Below are 21,345 nucleotides of genomic sequence, written 5' to 3' on the forward strand. Positions count from 1 at the left end.
TGCTTTCCCAGGACACAAGCAGAGCACTGGATTGGAAGTGGATCAGCCAGGATACTAACAGGGACCCATATGAGATCCTGGTGCAGTTGCAGGGCAAGGATTTAACCACTAGGATATTGCACTGGGCCCATAAGGCAAGAAACTTAAACTATTTTCTTCAAATAGCATTTTACGCTGACACTTTTCATGCTGCCCTTCCTTAATACAGTAACTGTCATTCTAACCATCCCCAAATTAGTTAACAGTGTCACTATTTAGTATTCAACATGTCTTTACATTTGTTAACAAGTTTGGTTGATTTTTTGGTCATGATTTCTTCTCGGATTTGGTTTAATCTTCTGCATGAGTGTTTCTTTCAATGAGAATCTGATAAATAGCAGTGGGTTTCAGCTATGCACATCTAAAAATGTCTTTATTATTCTTACACGATACACTTTTAGTTTCAAGTTATTTTCCCTCAGTGCTTAAAGATTGGATTCTATTATATTCTAATAGCAATTGTTCCTAGAAATTCATTCTTTTATTGGAACCGTCATTTGTTTGTGAGTTTGAGAGTAACTTGTCTTCTCTCTCTTTTGCCTTAACATCCCATTTTTTTTGACTGTGATATGCCTACAAATTGCCTTTGTTTCTGTCTACCATGCTTGACTCGCTCGTCTTTTTCCATTCTAGAAAACTTTCAGTGATCACCTCCTCAAATATTTTCTCACTTTTATTCTTTCTATTTCATCATTAGAGACATCCTAATGCAAAACACTGTATCTCTTCCTATGTCTTCATCCATGACTCAATAATGATTTTTGGTGATTTTCTTGAGCCTGTAATTTGCTTTACTTCACCAGTTTGCTCATACTATATTCTAGATTAACAATTGACCTGTATAGTCAAAGTGTGTTTTGCTGTTGCAATTATATTGATGTAAGCATTTTTCATTTACAGTAGTTCTGCTATTTTATACCTTCACTTTCTTTAAATGAAAATGTTGCTTTATTAATTCTCTTACTTTCCTTCTTGAAATATTTATTATAAGTTTTTCCTATTGTCTTATTCCTTGAATGTGACCACTGCTTGCATGCTTATACTATTTCTTACCATGTTAGCTTCTCTGTGGATTAAGGTCTTCTTCCTATATAATCTTACCATGTTTGATACAGAAATTACCTTCACAGGGATGAATCATTTGTGTCTGGCTGAAAAGGTCAATACAGAATTTTATATGTCACAGTTCATGTGGCATGAACCGTGACTTCACATTCATTTTTGGATTAAGTCACAACTTAACTGTCATCTACTCTCTAATGGTACAGTGTCTCGATATGGCAAAGTGAGCTCAGTTTTACCCACAGTCTGAGCAGGCTAATGCCTTATACAGTTCAGTGTCTAGCAGTTTTACAGAGTATGTTTAAGATTTAACACTGCAAAAAAAGTCCATGATCCAGGTGCTCAGTCCTTGTAGGCTCACATCCTCAGGTGCCTCTTCATCTTATTGGTTGCCTCATTATTTCTGTCACTTTGAACATGGTGGTGATGAAAATGCTGCAAATATTCCAAGTGAAAGGGGTATTTCCCTAGTCAACTCAGTTAACTATATTGTTGCTAAAAGCATCCAAACTATATTTTTAAGGAAAACACAAGTACAGAGCATCACATGACAGTCACACAAAGTACAAAGTGAGAAGATGGGATGCGTTTTAGGATTAAGATACCCATATACCACATCAACGTACCTAAGTTTCAGGCCAGTTCTCATTCCTGAAGCCAGTTTACTGTTAATACAGCATTTCTTGGTAATATAGACCCCAGAAGGCAGCAGTGAGAACTCACGTAATTAATTTATTTCCTTCCACCCATATATAAGAGATCTGGACTGAGTTCCTTCTTCCTGGCTTTGGTTTGGCACATCCTTGACTATTGAACCCCCAGATCAGAAGTCTCTCTGGCTTTCTCTTGCTCTTTGTCTCTCTACCCTCATCATGAGCAAATGAAATAAGTTTTAAAAGAAAGTGAAAAGAAAAGGAAAATTTTTCAATAACATCTATAAACACTGATTGTCTAAAGAATGTCCACATGGAGGTCTGGCATGATGGCTCATTTCGCTAATCCTCCCACCTGCAAGCATTTGTGTCCCAAATGCACACAAGTTGGGTCCCAGATGCTCCACTTCCCATCCAGCTCCTGTTCAAGGTCTGATAGCAGTGGAGGACGCCACAAAACCTTGGAACTCTGCATTTACATGGGAAATCTGAAGCGGGTTTCTGGCTCCTGGCTTCAAATCAGCTCAGCTCCAGCCATTGTGGTCATTTGGGGAGTGAATTGGCAGATGGAAGGTTTCTCTCTCCTCTCTATATCTCCTCTCTCTGTCTCTGTCTCTATAAATCTACCTTTCCAATAAAAATGAATATAGAAAAATTCCCACGTGAGACTTTGATTTTGTAAGTAAAGCTCTGTGATCACATTTTTTAAAGACTAAATTAGACAAAAAAAAAGGTGACTGGAAACCTCAGTTCAAATATAGTACTATAAATTTTTTTAATGAAGCATAAAAAACAAGTGTCAAGCAATCAGAAATTAGGAACTTATTAAACAAGACATGGTAACCCTATTTAACTCAGCATAAAATTTAAGAAAAAATAGAAATTTCTAAAATTAGAATTATAAATTAAATTTTTACTTCAAAACTAAGGTATAAATTTTCTAGTTTCCACAATACTGTTCTAAATAAAAGAGGAGTTAGACTTTGCATTTTATATTGTTATCTTGGTATATTCAGAACATTCTGAGAAACAATTGGGTTTTTTTCACCAAATGTTTGCTGAACTCCTCTAAGATGCTTAGCACTATACATACCCAAGAGACCTAAGCACAGGATAAAATCCCTGCCCTGGAACAGAATAAAATTCAGGCCACAGGAAAATAGCAATCAAGGTGCTCGCTTCGGCAGCACATATACTAAAATTGGAATGATACAGAGAAGAGTAGCATGGCCCCTACGCAAGGATGACATGCAAATTTGTGGAGCGTTCAATATTTAAAAAAAAAAAAAAGAAAATAGCAATTAAGGTCACATAGAATTTAATCTCAATGTTGACTCTACTGACAAGCCTGTGCCGTAGAAATGACTATGAAGTAAAGCCCAACAGCTTTTTTTTTTTTTTAAGGAACAACACTTTCAAAGAAATGTTACATACCAAAACATCCTAATCCCACCCCCAGTCCAAATGAACAAACAAAAACAGCACTACACTTCACAGCTTCCTCTAACTCTCCTTCACTGCCCCAAATCTTCTGAAGCCTGTTTTCCCAAGACACATGTGTGGGCATCTGGCATTGCAGTAAGACAACTTTATCTGATTCCAGCCCCGCTTCCAAGTCCACCATTCTGGTGCTGAGCACCCTGGGAAGCAGCAGGTGATGGCTCAAGTATTTGGGTCTTGCCACCACATGGGAGACTGAAAATGAGTCCTGGTCTTCCTTCTGGTTTCAGCCTGGCCCAGCCCCAGCTGTTATGGGCATTTGAGCAGTGAATCCAATGGTATTCTCTCTCTCTCTCTCTCTGTTATGGGCATTTGAGCAGTGAATCCAACGGTATTCTCTCTCTCTCTCTCCTTCTTTCATTCTCTCACTATCATCTCTGTCTCTATTTCTTTCTGCCTTTTGATGAAATAAAAATAAATTTTAAATTCTTTAGCTTAAAAAAAAAAAACATTCTTTCCAAGTTCTTTCAAAATTCCTTCCTTCCCAGCACTCTGTGAATGGTCAGCATTCATTTCAAAGAGCTTCTATTTATAAAACCCAAAGCACTGTTCTAACATACCATTCCCAGGTGCAATAAAAACAGCCAAAATGTCCAAAACCTCACTAAAGCGGCATGTTTAAAGCAGCACATAGGTGAGCTACAGTGTGCCTTGGGTACCCGGAGATCTGTTACAAGGATGGTGGTACAGGAAGGGAATGCATTTCCCTGAAATGGTAATGAAGTGCAGCCAAAATAGAGATAATTATTTTAATTAATGGTAATGATTTTAACGGTTGAACATTTCAACTAATTAATTATGATTGATTGCTTGTTACTAATCAAGGAATATGATTCAAAGTTGTAATTGAAAAACCAGGAGCAATAGGTCCCACAGAGAGCATATCCCAACCCCACTGAGAAACGGGCATCATTTTGCCCTCAAAAATCACATTCTGGATCATTCCAGTCCTTTTTCTCTCACATTTACTTTCAGATACACAGGTAGGACATAAGTTTTAATTTTATATTTAGGACAGTACATCAAAATAAAAGCAAAACATAAAAGATATTAAAGAAACAATTACGTTATTTTTAAAGCTATAGCTTTTTATATAATATTATTCATCTAATTATATTCTTGTTGAACTTCAAGCCTAAGCTTTCATTCTTTTTTAATTTTTATTTTTTAAAATTGTACTTCTTTTGTATTTATCATTTTATGATACAGTACCATAGGCCTTAGGATTTCCCTTATCCCTTCCCCAATTCCCTCCTGCCTCATTGAGTTCCCCTATATCATTACTATAATTCTTCATACACAGTCATATGTCCATCATTATGGGCATAGACAATGGCAGAGAGTCCAGCGTCCTGTTGTCAAGATACAGTTAACAGTATCATTAGGAGTACATCTTTGTCTGGAAGTAGAGAAGTATACTGCATTGTATCCTCGCATCTGGATATGATAGTCTCCATTACACAGTTACCATACATCCCCGCAAATGAAAAGCCACAAAACAAAATCAACAACATGAAGAAAAACAAAGAAATTAACAACACCATGAAGTTAAATAACATGTTGCTGAATGACTAATGTGTCACTGAAGAAACGAAAAAGAAAATCAAGAACCTTCTTGAATAAAATGTGTTTCATCTCTTCTAAGCCTTCATTCTTTAGATAAAATTTTTTAAACATTTATTTCTTTTTATTTGAAAGGCAGATTTTACAGAAAAAGAGGAAAACAGAGAGAGAGAGATAGAGAGAGAGAAGATCAGGAAAGAGAGGTTTCCCAACTGTTGGTTCACTTCCCAAACAGCTACAAGTTGGGCCAGTGAGAAGCCAGGAACTTCTTCCAGGTCTTCCACGTGGGTGCCCAAATGCTTGAGTCATCTTCTGCTGCTTTTCCAGGCCACAAGTAGGATTAGAAGTGGAGCAGCCGGGCACAAATTGGCACCCATACTGGATGCCAATGCTACATATAGATAATTAGCCTGTATGGCACCACACTGGTCCCGAGGTAAGATTCTTAATACAAGGAGCTACTTAGACTGTTCAGATAAGATGAAATACTTTCAAATTTAATTTTTGTGAATTCTTTTAAATTTGTTTATTTGAAAGACAGGAATAGAAAGACAGAGACAGAAAGCAATTCTATCCACTGGTTTACTCCCCAAATTCCTGCAACAGAGGAAGCTGGAAGGTAGATTCTAGTCTCCAAAATGGGTGGCTGATAACCAAGTACTTGAGTTCATCAGCAAAAAGTTGCAATCAAAAGTGATGCTGGGACTTGAATCCAGGCACTCCAATAAGGGATGAGAGCCTCCCAAACAGCATCTTAACCACTGCATGAGACATCCACCACAAATTTTCGATAATCATATTGACTGAAAATTAGTTTTCTACCCAATTAGAGCATTTTGCATAGCAACTTACTAACCCTTTTATAATAGGACAAGCTAAAATATTACTTGGTAATCATCCAGGAACAGTGCGATAAACTTCTTTTCACTGAAAAGGTTTACTGAAAAAAGGCAACTGAATATCTCAACGTAATCTGGATTTGCCATGTGATTTGTTATTCTTTCTCTATCAGTAACTATTACCCTGCTGTGCTAAGGAGGTCTCTTCATCCTAGATAACTCTTTTACAATAAAGAAAAACCATGCTGTCCTGCTACCACTTCATAGACAGGAAGGTAGAGAAGAGGGCAACAGAAAGAAAGAGTGGCAGAGTAAAGAGCAGGGCCTGGTCAGGTTGGAAAAGTAAGTCCATGAAGCTGTGGTGTAGGGCATGAGGCTAGAACAAGAGCAAGAAACAGTTCTGACAGCCGAAGTGGGAAGCATCTTGAGGGTCACCCTAATTAAAGACTCCTGTAGACAAGGAGGAAATCCTAGGTGCCCTTAGGATGGGGAGAATAAAATCAAATATGTTTTAAGGAAATGACACTACGTGCCTGTTGGCAGATGTTAAAAAATGAGAAAAGAGCCCAGGAAGATGGCTATTCCTCTAGTCAAGGTGGTAAGAAACTGGGCTCAGGCAATTGTTAGGAACATTCCTGCAACAGGATTGCCTGGATTCAGTTGGCAATTAGCTGTATATTTTTGTGTTGCTAGAAATTTAATGCATGGTGACTAAGGAGCAGATTCAAAGCTGAGGGGAAAGATTAAGCTCCAAGTGGGACATATTCGCATCAAGGCATTGAGGACACTCTGTTGATTTCATGTTGTATTCATGTCTTTCAAACCACCCCACCTAACAGTGGCAAAGTCTGTCTCCACATCATGTGTACACCAAGCAGAACAAGTGTCACCCAAGGATATATCCAGGTTCTAAATTGCATGGGTAACAAGTCTGGGAGGGTGTTCTTTACTACTGCCTGGGCTGGGTACAAATGCACAAGAGACTGCCAACACTCGGCTATTTTTCTATGTTTTGTGGTCAAAGTACTGATTATTAGTCATTTAATTTACACAGCTTCCACTGACATTACTTTAACCATAGTCCTTAAAAACACTGCCTGCAAATCACTTCTGCAGAATGTATTCAGAAAGAGTGGCTGATCTCTCCTTTGCTCTGATGAAATTCAGTATCTAAGATCCACAATTGAATCCATCTTTCCCTTGTGTGATTCCAGAGTGCTGGATTCTTCCTCATATTCTGCATTCTGCTGTGTGACCCAGCTGGATTGAATGCCAGCATGTTAAAACCCACGCGACAAGGTTTGAAGTCCCTGAAATTCTGTATACATTTAAGACTCACCCCCAGGGTCTCTAAAGTTAGATCATCTGTCATTGGGTGTTCAGTGATTTGCAAGGGAAGAAGTGAGAATTGTAGAATGTAGGGACCAGGAATCCCCACAAAATATTTTGATACAAATACTTCTTTGCATAGTCCTGTGCTGAGATTCTGGAGGTTAGGGAAGAGCTTGATTCCTCTCTGAGATGATCAAGGTTTAAGTGCATTGCCTGTATTCCAGCGAAGAATTTATTCTTTCAAAATCTAGAGGGAAGTAGACACAGATTGTAGGAGTAATGATATTCAGATCATCAGTTCTTTTTTTTTTAATCTTGCTACAGATTGTCCACTCAGGAATTTGCCCTTGGACATTTCTACTCTTATGCCATTTGGCATTCTCCCAGGTCATCTCTTTCCATCAATTGGTAGAAACATTTGCCAAGCATAATGAAGAAGATGAATCTGCTGTAGAAAGTGTCAGGGTTTCATTTAAATTTAGCCAGTGTCAAAGAAGGAATAGTCAGTTAATTCCCCTTTCTTAGAAACTTAAAAACAAACAGCAGAAGAATCATCTGGATGTCTCTAAGCTATGAGTCAAACCATTGTTGCATGTTTTTCTGATCCTAATGTGTGGTTATAGTCTCATTTCAGTACTAAGAAGTGAGCCTTGGAGAAAGCAAGAGGCAAGAAGCACAGAGGCGGAAGGAAATATTATAGAAGACAACCACGCCAGACACTGTGTGCTACAAGATCTGTAACTGAGGTACTCAGTGGCAAAACAAGACTCAATGGTTAGACTGGTGTCCAGAATTGTGTAATTGTTTTGCCAGAATAAGAAACATGAGCAACATTAGCATCCTAACATTGAGCTGCGGGTTTAGGTTGGAGCCATACAACAGACACGATGCGTAAGAACAGGACCTCTCGGAGTGTGAAGGGTACCTCCTCAGCTGGCAGTCCAGCCATGCCACTGGCAGGGATCCATGCAAGGGGAAGGGAAAGGAGGAAAAATAAGTAGTTCTTCGTTCACTCAGGGCTTGTCAAAACTAGCCATGGCACTGAATTCCCAAAGCTGAAATCCTCCACACATAATTAGGTCAAGGTTGATAAACCTGAGGAAGGTAGGAAAATGACGAGTGAATGACATATATGGGAGGGGGGAAGTGTGACAATTTCTCCTTCTTTTTCCATCACCAACTTTTCTTGCTACTAATGAATTCTGCCTTCAGAATATATCTGAATCTGCTATATTGATCAGTAGCTAGGTTAAAGTTCTTCAGGTAGGGCCTGGCGTGATAGCCTAGTGGTTAAAGTCTTCGCCTTGCACGCCAGGATCCCATACAGGCTCCGGTTCTAATTCCAGCAGCCATGCTTCCCATCGAGCTCCTTGCTTGTGGCCTGGGAGAGCAGTCGAGGACGGCCCAAAACCTTGGGACCCTGCAGCCACGTGGGAGACCCGGTAGAGCCCCTGGCTCCTGGCTTCGGATTGGCTCAGTTCCAGCCGTTGCGGCCACTAGGGGAGTGAATCATCGGATGGAAGATCTTCCTCTCTGTTTCTCCTCCTCTCTGTATATCTGACTTTCCAATAAAAATAAATAAATATTTTAAAAAAATTCTTCAGGTAGCATGTTCAAGGGCACAATGATGATTGAAGTTTCCCAGATACAGTATTCAGCAGCATTCTTTTACGAAATATATATAGCTAGCTATGAATACCTAACCACAATGAATTAAGCATCTCACAGCAAACAAGCCTATTAAAATAAAAGCCTTAATTTTCCCAGTCCCAGATGAAGTGTAAAAATAATCCATTTACCAATTACAAATGTGCCCAGTGGAAGTTATTACAGTATAGCAAATGTGCATCCTATATCCAAAGATGATGTTATTGTTATATTCTGTGATAGAATTTTCTCTTTGGATCATCTCTCCAGCAGTTGTAATGAGTTCATGCACAGCTATTGAAATGCTTTCTTTTCTTGTCCTTGGTAACCAAAATCCCTATTTGTTAGGTAGTTGGCCAAACTTGGAGCCATCATAACAAAATAAATCAATGCTTGGGGAATATACTATCAATGCTAATTTTTTATTACTACAAAATTTTGCACAATCTGCAGAGTGAAGATTTTTAAAACATTGTAGATACAAAGCGGTATTCTGCAAACCAAGTAAATCACCTTATGTGTATTAATTCACACAGGTATATTAAATTGTTAATATTATTATAAAAATTCCCTGTACCTGAGTGGTAATTAAAATGAATCATAAAAAAAACAGGCCAACTCTTTCTCTACGGGGTTATGGATACCTTAAAGTCCTAACTTAATTGCTCTAAAAATAAAAAACTTGTACAAGGGCCCGGTGTGATAGCCTAGCGGCTAAAGTCCTCACCTTGAACGCACCGGGATCACATATGGGCGCCGGTTCTAATCCCGGCAGTCCCACTTCGCATCCTGCTTCCTGCTTGTGGCCTGGGAAAGCAGTCGAGGACGGCCCAAAGCCTTGGGACCCTGCACCCACGTGGGAGACCTGGAAGAGGTTCCCGGCTTCAGACTGGCTCAGCTGCAGCCACTGAGGCTGCTTGGATAGTGAGTGAACCGTCGGATAGATCTTCCTCTCTATCTCTCTTCCTCTCTGTATATCTGACTTTGTAATAAAAATAAATAAATCTTTAAAAAAAAAACTTGTACAAACTCAGAGAACAGGGGTCAAGGCAGTGGCACAGCAAGCTCATCTTCCACTCTGTAGTGCCAGCATCCTGTATGGGCTCTGATTCGTGTCCCACCTGCTCCACTTCCCATCCAGCTCTCAGCTCGTGGCCTGGGAAAGCAGTGGAGGATGGCTCAAGCCCTTGGCTTCTGCATCCACCTGGGAAACCTGAGGGAAGCTCCTGGCTCCCAGCTTTGAATCAGCTCAGTTCTGGCCATTGCAGACATTTGGGAAGGGAACCGACAGAGAACACCATCTCTTTCTCTCTTCTACTCTATCTGTAAACTCTGACTTTCAAATAAAAATAAACAAATCTTTAAAAAAAAAAACCTTAAAAGACAAAGCACAGATACAAAGTGATGTCCAATTAAGTTATCAAAACTAAATACAATGTAATAAAGATGGAGTAAACTACTCATCATTCATTTTGCAAAGCAATTAACTATACAATTTCACTATCATCTCTTTTGAAATCTGACTTTCAAATAGCTTTAGTTTTGGCTTATTAAGAAACCACTGCAGGGGTCACTGCTAAGGCCTAACAGAGAAGTCCACTGCCCACACCACTGGCATTCCGTATGTGTGCCAGTTGAAGTTCTGGTGGCTTCACTTCCCATCCAGCTATCTGCTAATGTGACTGGCACTGCCTCAGAAGAGGGCTGAAGTACTTGGATCCCTGCACTCACATGAAAGACTTACAAAAAGCTCTTGGCTCCTGGATTCACTTCAGATCAGATCAGCTCCAGATGTTGCAACCATTTGAGGAGCGAAACACCAAATAAAAGAACTCTGTTTCTCTCAGTTTATCTCTCTCTCTTTCTCTCTCTCTTCTTTCCTCCCTCCCTCTGTAACTGCCTTTCACATAAATACATACTTATTAAAAAGAAACCACTGCAAATGGTGTTTCCAAATTTTAAATATTCTATCCTGTGTCACAGTAATTTATGGTTCCTAATATTGATCTAGAGTCAGAAAATCAATTAAAAATACATTCAGCATCTTGCCTGTGTATATACAGAAAATTGAAAGATAGCACAGAAGTTTTCTTATCTTCTAAGTTCCAGATGCTAGGCCATCAGTTTAAGAGACAGTATTTGACTAAGCATATAATATTGTGCAGGCATGAAGAAGGGGATCTCCCAAGAAGTTTCTTCCACTAATCTGAGTATTTGAATAATAGTCATTAGAAGAAAATGTATTTGGTTTTCACTTGGCACTTTCCCAGGCACACACTTACAGCACACATGCTTTGAAGTAGAATTACATAATAAACAAAAGAGTTTGCCATCAAAATAAACAAACAAACAAACAGAGCAACCTTTACTCTGGCACTTACAAATAATTTCTTCGGAAGAATAATGGAAATTCCAATGTTACTTCCTCTACATACTTCATATTGTGAGTTTCAAACGACATAAAAATATGATAGTAATCTGTAAAATTTAAAGCCTATTTTGCCTAGTTGTTTTTTTGCTAACTGTCTTATCGATGGGCACATAATCAGACTTCACTGGAATTGATATAATTCCTAGCCATGGTTTAAGGATACACAATCTGTAACATAGAAAGAATTTGGAATTATAAAGCTAAAAGAACAAAGTATCTGAAATTAAATTCCTGCTATGTGGGTCTTATTAGCATATTAAACACATCTGCAAAAAAAAGATTAACATACACAAAGATAGATGCTACAAAACATTTTTTAAAATTTATCTATCTGAAAGACAAATTTAAAGAGAGAGAGAAACAGAGAAAGGTCTTCCATCTGCTGGTCCACTCCCTACTTGGCCATAATGGCTGGAGCTGCAGTTGTATTCCTTGCTCCCAATGCTGATCCAGACCTTGTGGGTATTTTAGGAGTGAGCCAGACAATGGGGGTGTTTGGTCTCTATCTGTGTCTCCAACTCTTTACTTCTGAAATAAACCAGGTCATAACTACACACACACACACACACACACACACACACACACACACACACACACCAAAGAGAGGGCTGTTTCTGGTAAACAGAAGGCAACCAAACCAAAAGATAAGAAAGGTCCTTGAGATATTGTAGAACTATTGGACCATGACTGGAATACACAGAGAATGAGAGAGAGAGAGAGAGAGAGAGAGAGAGAGAGAGAGAGCATGCCATCTTTTCCAAACTAGCAAATTTTACTTCTAACAAGTATGCAAGCATGACAGGGATAAATCTTTGGCACGAATAATAAATTATTAAACTCTACTATGTTGATTCTCCTGAAGGAAGTTTGCGAGGTCTCCAAAGATCATTCTCTTTGCTCCCAAAATTGTTAATTTTGTTGTTCAGTGGCTGGATGTAATATCACCACTGCTATTTTGATGGTGAGATGTAATCCATTGACAAGGGGCAAAAACTGAGTCCAAAAAACTGAGTCCAAAAACTCTGCCAGCCAAGAGAAAGAGAAAGATAAAAAGAGAATTCCCCTGTAGAGAAATATTACTCTGATTCAGATTCACACAGCTGTCATGGGTCAAAATTATAGAAGGAATTTACAATTCTAGAAAACTGGCAATACTTGGAAATTCATGCATCCATCTTTCTCACTCAAGTCTAAGACCCAGAGCTTCCCACAGCTGTCTGCAGGCTCTGGTGCTGGATCCCTGGGTCCTGAAGACCAGCCTGAGGGCCATGCCTGGCCTCTTCTCTCTGGTCAAAGAGCCTGCTTGGGCATCTGTGTAAGTAACTGGTTTCTTCCCAGAACAGGGAATTTAAGCACATAGATGGCAGGATCAGTGACACAGACGATAGAGATGAAGGGAGAAAGCACCTAATTTGTTGTCAGAAAAACAAATCCTGTTTTTTTCTTACCTGTATGGAAGTGAAAGAAAGAAATGCCCAAGAACTCACGTTCAGGACACAAGATCCTTCGAATAAATTGGCAGAAACTTCACTTCTTCTGGCATTGATGAATTTCTTTCTTAATGCATGTTTGTTTCTTTGTTTGATTTGGTCTAGTTTCCTCCCAGACATCATCTTTTCTTTATCTTTGTATTCTAGAACCAGAGCAAGGACTTTTTGCCTACAGTAAGGGAGAGGAGCCCAGCATGGTATTCTTATTCAAGCTCTGATGGTTACACCTCAGTTTGTCTCAGAATGTGAGCGATAAGAGAGTCTAGAAGGCTAAATTCTGACTAGGTTTTATTCAGACAATAGCACCAGATGGATACATGATATTTTTTCAAGTGCTCCTCTCAAACTAATATATAGATTCAATGGAATTGCAAACTCCCAACAGATTTCCTCTGGGTACATGACAAGATTATTACAATTTATATGGAAATTCAAGAATAGCCAAAGTCTCAAGAAAAAATTCTTCCCTATAAGATATCAGTACTTATTATAAAAATGATAGTAATTAACATTGCAAAGTGCTGGTATAAGCATTGATTAACAGGCAAATGGCATAGAAGAGTCCCAAAACAGATTTATACTTATGTGGGAACTTCATTTAAAGAAAAAGTGGCATAGCAGAACAGGGAGGATAAGACTTTCTTTTCAATGGAGCGGTAGGTTGATTGGATATTTATGGTGGACTTTAAATGCCTATTACGAAAAAAAGTAAAATGTCAATAAATTTTATATTTAACATAAATGGTAAAAAAATGAAAAGCATCAATAGCAAACTTCATAATTTCATCATGTTCCATTGCTTGCATCTATAGTTCTTTGGTAGCCAGTTGTATTGTGTATTTTTTCTTGCTTTTGCTTATGGTGGCTTATGTTTTCATTTTTTTACCATTTATGTTAATGTTTTATTTAACCACATATATCTAAACCTTCTATTCCATATTTAAATATAAAATTTATTGACATTTTACTTTATTTCCAAGTGTATTCATTTTATCTTCATGAAAGAATTTTATCAGATGAAGTGTTTAATGTTGAGAGTTTTGTTGAAGAGTGAAAGTTCTTGTATCTCTCAAATTCCTGAGCATGTTGGTGTGAGGACGTCATCAGGTTGAAGGTGTTGAGGGGATTACTGTCATTGGTGGAAGAAACCACCAGAATTTCTTCTCTCGGCCATACGCTGATACAGCAAAACACACAACCACTTGTAAACCACGAGCGATGGCCCTTGCTCGAACTCAGCCATGCTGGAATCCTGTAGAGTTGTGAGAAACAAATGTTTGTTGTTAGGTTCTTGGTATTTTAGACCATAGCAGCGTGAGCAGATTTAGATAACTATTTTTTTCAACACCTTTTAAGAGATTCTACTGGTTTTTGATTTTGATTGTCACTGTAGACAAACCCGTCTTTCTGATAACATTTTCTCTTTCCGCAAGGTTTCTTTAAGATCTCTGGAGAAGTGCCTTTTCTCTATTATGTGCTAGATGTGAATTTATTTTTCATTGCTTGGGATATGGGGTATTTCCTGGGTCCAGGAGTTCTGATCCCAGCAAAATACCACTGACTGTCATTGTTTATAGAAATATACTTCATGATAAGAAACACATAACAAATAGCTATCCAAATGAAGAGGAAAACCGAGAGTTTTCCACCAAAAAGATGCACCAGAAAAACTCATTTTTTAAAAAAAAATATTCTATTCTTATTAGAAAGTCATATATACAGAGAGAAAGAGAGAAAGAGAGGAAAATCTTCTGTCTGTTGATTCATTCCCCAAGTGGCTGCAAAGACCAGGGCTGCACTGATCCGAAGCCAGGGTCTTCCACGCAGGTGCAGGGTCCCAAGGCTTTAGGTCATCCTTGACTGCTTTCCCAGGCCACAAGCAGGGAGCTGGATGGGAAGTGGGGTCACCAGAATTAGAACCTGCGTCCATATGGGATCCTGGCAGTTGCAAGGCGAGGACTTTAGCCACTAGGCTACTGTGTCGGGCCCCTCAATTATTTTTTTAAGAAGAAAATAACTCTAGAAAGACATCTTTGAGATGCAAAAGGAATGATAAAATCAAAAACACTTAAGAAAAGCTAATTTAACATTTATTTAAAATAATATCTAAGAAGTCTAAAAATAGAGCAGAACTAAAATGCTGGATAAATATTCCATGAATCTGGGAAGGTGTGATCAAAGCTCTGGTGCTCTGCAGCCTGGAAACTACAAAGTATATAATTTTTTTAAATTTTTATTCTGAGTTACAGCTTCTCCTACCAGACAAGTCAGTGGTATTTTGCTGGGATCAGACTTCTAAAGGCTTCCCAGAAACTTTGAGGTTTTGAGACTTAACCAGGTTTGACACTAACTGCTTGCTGTAAGTAGTAACAAGCAATTCTTAGTTTCTGGGACCTGGGTGCTGATTTTAAAATAAGCAATCTTCCATGTGTGCTAAACTTCGATGCACTGCCCCACTGAAATGGCAAATGGCACATCTGAGATTAGTGGCTTAAATGTCCTACCGAAAATAAAATGGCTCCTCTATTTTATCCCATCATCAGAGACAGAATCATGTCCGGGACAAACATTTGGTACAATGGTTATTGGCTGCTTGAGACACTGACATGTAATATCTGAGTGCCTTGGTTCCAATAGCAGCAATATTTCCAATTCCACTTTCCTGCTAATATGACCCTGGGAGGCTGCAGCTGGTGCCTCAGACCTTTGGGTCTCCATCACCCATGCAGGAAACCCTGATTGAGTTCTTGGCTCCTGGTGCCTGCATGGTCAAAACATGGCTATTTGCCAATGAACCAGAAGATGGAAGAGCCTTATCAGTGTCTCTCTGCCTTCAAATCAGTGAAAAATAAATAAACAAATTTTTGAAAAACCAACAATATAGTTATTGTAAATAAGCAGTTCTGGGAAACCTTTATTCTCTAGGGCCACACAGCCCAATAGAAATACCCATAACATGCAAATACTATGCATCTACAAGGTTCAATATCATATCCACTAGGCACATATGTCTATTTGGCAAAGCAAAAAGAAACACTAAATGGAACTGAGGTCCTGTGGGTTTATTTTTTTTCCTTTAATCTAATGTCTTAAATACATTTAAATAGCTATTTGTGGCTACTGGCTGTCATACTGGTCACAACCTTACTGTTGAACATTGTAAAACCTAGAATCAGGTTCACCTGGGATATGTTAGAAATGTAAACACCATCCCTACTGAATTAAAACCTAAATGTTAATAAGATTTCATGACAATTCATTTGTATGTTAAAATTTAATAAGCACCACTTTGGAGATTTTGTCTCCAAGTAAGGCTGTATGAATTGATTAGGATTTTCTTTATTTATTTAGATTAAGTTTGCTTTGACATTTTCTCATTCTGAAAGAATTAGTCCCTCTGAGCCTAAACCTAGGACACATGGGATTTCAAACATACAGTGTCCTCGTGTCCCAGTTTCCTTGTAGCTCACATGCAAATCTCCATTCCATAGCGCCCTGTGTCACAAGACTGTGCATGGGAATTTTTTAAACATCTTGCAATTATAAAGTATAATTCAAAATAGAAAATAATTATAATTTGAACCATAGATTGTTACCCTGCAAATACTGTCTTGGGGTGAGTACTGTGTGAGATAAGTTAAGCCTCTGCTTCTGATGCCACATCCCTTATCAGAGTGTTTCTACTCCTTCCTCCTTACTCTAAGAGCTTTCTAGACTTTACATGAGTTTTCCATAGCCACAATAACAAATCATGGTAAGTTTAATGGCTCACAGCAACACAAATTTATCTTACTGGTCTGAAAATCAGAAGTCCAACTTTGGTCTTACTCAGCTGAAACCAGGATCAGCCACACTGGACTCCCTCGGCGGGGAAGAATCTGTTTCCTGCCCCTTTGAATTGTTGGTTGAACTAAATTCATTGAAGGAGGACAAAGGCCTCCATTTTCTGGCTAGTTGTTGCTGGAAACCTATTGCTGGGTTCTAAATGTCCACACCACCCCCTCCAATTCCTTGACTTGTGGTTTCCTTCCTCTTTAAAGCCAAGTCCCTCCCACACATTTAATCTCTCCTACTGTTAACAATGCTAGGATTACATTTGGTCCTGATAATCCAGAATAATCTATTTTACAATGTACTTTAGTCAATCACTTGAACTGTAACTCAATATTTCTTTTGATTGGTGAAGTAGAAAAATCACCATCTCCAGAGACTCAGGCGTGTATACCTTTGGAGACTTATTCTGGCAACCACACCTAGTTTCACCAGAGGCCAGTGTGCTTGCAAGACAACATTGGACTCTGCCTGCTGGAAGATAACAGCTGCAGAGCAAAACTCAGAAAAGATTTAGAGTGGATTTAACCATAACTGGATGGATACAAGCTGCCAAAATGTGTGGGACTTTACTCACATACTCACCGAGCAAGGTTTATCGAATCCTGCTGATAGCTGAAAGTCCTGTGGTGAATGCTAAAATAAACAATGGCTGTGCCCTGGTCCTCTCTCCTCTGGAGAAGAAACTCAAAAGGTGGTGACAGACTGGACACCTGACTTCTAGAATGCCAGTAATTGATGAAGGAATTTATGAGGACATGGAAGGTGGAGGGGTCAACGGGAGGAGAATCAGAAGACTCACCTGGAAGAGTAGCAGCCTAAACAATGGAGATGTGAGTAGTCTGGTGTGATCAAGTCCAGTCCAAGACAAGTTTGGGAAAAGACCAGCAGGCACCACATCCTGTGTCTGCATCATAGTGAGGTTCTCTCTGGTCACACAAAGGCAATGAAACTCCAGGAAAGGATTTTAAGCACAGACATCATCAGACTTTCTTCTTTCAAAAATCATTCATGAAGTAGACATGAAGAACTAACCCTGCAAGCTTGAAAATAATTGCCAATGCATCCATTCAAACACAAAAGGAATCTATAATATCAAATACACAAAAGTGAACAAATCAATGAAAGGAGAGAACTACAAAGGCAACTTCCTCTTTCAGTCCTTTTTTGTGATTTTTTTTGTGACAGTTGCTTAGGGACAATCTGAAGATATGTGGGTTTTTTTTTCTTTTTGTAAAGTACACTGTAGTGGAATATTTCAGGGGTTCTGGAACGTCATGTGACACATTTCAAACTGCCCAAGAATGCAGTATCTTCTTCCCCATTCACCCATCTTCCCCCGTCCCCTTCATCAACTGCCTTCTCCTCCCATGGTATCACTAGACTCCCTCCATAGACAGACTCTGAGGAAAGTATATCACATTTTAAATGTAGTCAAAGAGATTTCTATTTAAAGATGTTCTATATTTTCATAATGTGCTATCTTGAACATAAAAGTAATACATTTCATAGTTGGAAATTTGAAAAATATAAAGTTCTGATGAAAATTCTTTAATCTTCAAAAAAAAGGAATGCTTCAAAAAGTGTGATTACAGTATGTTTTCATGCCAGTTATATTTTAATAAAGAAACCAGAAATACTTGATGATACTTTTTTTTACCAGAATACTAGAAGTTAGTTTGTCCCTAGTTATTTAACTATTACTTTAGTTATTACATAGAATCCATTAGATTAAATAATTTACAGAAGTGTAATTTGTTTTTTATTTTTCGTTTGCCTTGTGTGTGTGATACCATAATTAATGCGATTGACTTTGGCCTGCAATGGCCTCTATGTGTGTCAAGATTGGCTTGATGTTCTTTCTTTACCTACTTACCTGTAGCCTAACTTGATGTGCAAGCAGATTGTAACTTATTTTCATAACAAATAGCTGAGTCTCACCAAATCTCAACTGGCCAACTATTCAAATCATGTTCAAGTAAGACTCTCTAAAGCTATGAACAATCAGGTTTTCTCTGTTTTTCACTTTCTCTATCTAACAATGTGAGTTTAACCCACCCATGTGGTAACAATGGAGCAAGTGTTCTGAAACATTTTTTGTCCATCCAGCCTTCAATATTTAAGATCCCAAAAGTCAACTAAGAGCTACAAAACTAGGCTTGTTGTGGTTTTGCCATTTAACAATATGGTAAATTTTAATCATCTTTGGTTTTCTGAAAACATATGTACTCTTGTGTTTTTCTACTGTTGCATGCTGTAAGAATTTACTTTAAAAGGAATTACCATAGGGACCTACCAGGATGGCTTAGTGGCTAAATTCTTGCCTTGTGTGCAGCATGATCCCACATGGGCACCAGTTTGTGTCCCAGCTGCTCCACTTCCCATCCAGCTTCCTGCCTATGGCTTGGGAAGGCAGTGGAGGACAGCCCAAGGCCTTGGGACCCTGCACCCACGTGAGAGATCCAGGAGAAGCTCTTGGCTCCTAGCTTCGGATCAACTCCACTCTGTCATTGTGGCTACTTGAGGAGTGAACCAGTAAACAGAAAGTCTTTCTGTATTTCCTTCTTCCTGTACATCTGTTTTTCTAAAAATAAGCAAACATTTTTAAAAACTCACTAATGTATACTCACAGATAACCATTTAATGTTCTCCTGTTAAGAAAAGGAAGGGCCCGGTGCAGCAGTTAAAGTCCTCACCTTGAACACACTGGGATCCCATATGGGCACCGGTTCTAATCCCGGCAGCCCTGCTTCCCATCAAGCTCCCTGCTTGTGGCCTGGGAAAGCAGTCGAGGACGGCCCAAATCCTTGGGACCCTACAGCTGCGTGGGAGACCTGGAGGAGGTTCCTGGCTCTTGGCTTCGGATCGGCATAGCACCGGCCATTGTGGTCACTTTGGGAGTGAATCATCAGACAGAAGATCTTCCTCTCTGTCTCTCCTCCTCTCTGTAAATCTGACTTTCCAATAAAAATAAAATAAAAGAAATAAGAAAAGAAAGGGAAAATGACCTGAAAATATTAGTGTGATTGTGTGATTAGTGTCTCTCCTCTGGAGAGAGGACAGCCAAGACACAGACAATGACAGCAATCTTCCAGGAGTGAACATTCTAGAACTCATGATTAGCAGTCCAAAGAGGGAAACAAGTGCAAATGAAGCACTTAGCATTGAGCCGCCATTATTGTGAGCTCTAAGGGTACAGCTGTGACAGCTAGGCAAAAACTCATAGTCCAAGCTCGCAGTCTAAGCAGGTAGAAATCATCACAGAAATAAGAGGAGAAATGATGCCAGGTTCAATGCAAAATCTGTAACTACAAATAATGTGCGGGATGGAGAGGTGAGGGGGTGACTGATCTTCAAGCCTGTTATTAATTCTTCATTCAGCTATTAACCAAAGATACTTCCACATTTATACTAGTTTACTTTGCTGGGTCCTAGGCATTTTTAGACCACAATTTGCAGGATCAGTATCTAAGGATAGCAGATGTTAATCTCCCACTTGGCGTCTCCCAGACAATCATGTTATTTGTCTTTTTAAAGGTTCCCAAATTCACGTTTATATAAAACCTATCAATAATCAACCGATGATTAGCTTATCTGTTAATACTTAAATGTAATTCTTTCCTTCCCTATTTGCACAAACCTAGGCACTTCTACATTCAGAAGTGAATATTCCACCTGAAGTGAATATTTGCAAATCCTATTGAAGAACAAATGGGGAGGAGGGGGAGTTGGAAACTTTTCCTGAAGAATGTGCTGAACCCTTCCATTATTTAATAGATAAGAATGAATACTGCTGTTTAACTAAATCCAGTCTCTGAAATATCTAATTAAAACTGATGTGCTTATTTAGTTTCCAATTCATCACAGGTGGGCCCACATTAATGTGAAAATGAGAGTAAATTACCAGCATTTGGCAATCTTACTGAATGTCATTCACATTATTAGCTCAAACCTCAAAACGCATTTTAAAAATGTGGTTCACAGGTAGGGCACTGTTTCTCTCCACACAAACAAAAGTCTTTACCGGTGGGCTTCTCAGTTTTCACTTTTATATAGAGGGTTTCCAGTAACACAAGGCCCCGTACTGAAAACCTCCTGTGTGATCCAGCAGAAGGTGTGCTGCCAGGAAGGTAGCAGGAGCCCCATGCCCTCTCTTCCAAGTTGTTAATGTCTCCTGAGAGTGACTGTTTAGTTTGGCCCAACTCTCTTCTAGCTTGTCAACCGGAACTTCATTAAAAATGCAGTTCATTTAACTTTAAAGAGGGGCTCTTTTCTAGCAGTTCTCACACAGGGCTGGAAGAGAACAGCTTTGGTTCCATCCCAACGCAGAGCCACCACCATGAGGCACAGGGGCCAGGGCCCTTCATCCCTCCTCATTTTACATCTACAACTGGAAAGCCATGTTCCACGGAATTCACCTTGAAGGACTCTTGACAATGATGTGCTGCAGTGTGCTCTGCAAATGCACAGATTAGAGTCTTCCGGGATGGCAAAACAACCTCCAACTTTGTTGAGTCCACACAATGTATGTATACAGTGACTCTCCAACAACTCAAAATTGCATTTGCTCTCTGTGTCCTAAAGCTGCCAAATTCACATAATTTCTTTCACTCTTAGAGCATCCAGTGTTACATGCTCATGTAAAAGCAGAATAAATTATTTCAGGCTCAGAGAAAGCAGGCCAAGAAAACTCCCACTTGAAGCACATTTGCAAATTCATGCGCTCTACACTCAGCTTAATGCCTAAAATCCTAATTGGAAACTTGTTTCCTCAGCTTAAGTTTTTGAACCTTCAGACTGGAACATCAGATTTCTTAAGCAAGAACATGAATGACCAACAAATAGATGTGATTTTAAATCACACAAGGGGCCTAGAAAATCAAATTCAACTAGTTTAATTCAATAAATTCACTCAACAACTTGCTGAAAGTCTACAAAATCAATAGCATATTTGCTGG

At 39.0% G+C, this 21,345-nt stretch overlaps 1 non-coding gene across 1 annotated transcript; it reads left to right on the plus strand.

Annotated features, from left to right (window-relative positions):
* Window positions 1-2,925: 2,925 nt before the first annotated feature.
* Window positions 2,926-3,032, plus strand: LOC118757529 (U6 spliceosomal RNA). Its single transcript, XR_004995241.2, has one exon. It is a non-coding gene; the product is annotated as a U6 spliceosomal RNA (small nuclear RNA).
* Window positions 3,033-21,345: the final 18,313 nt, after the last annotated feature.

The sequence above is a fragment of the Ochotona princeps genome, chromosome 9 (genome assembly GCF_030435755.1).
Source record: "Ochotona princeps isolate mOchPri1 chromosome 9, mOchPri1.hap1, whole genome shotgun sequence".
Classification (NCBI taxonomy): domain Eukaryota; kingdom Metazoa; phylum Chordata; class Mammalia; order Lagomorpha; family Ochotonidae; genus Ochotona; species Ochotona princeps.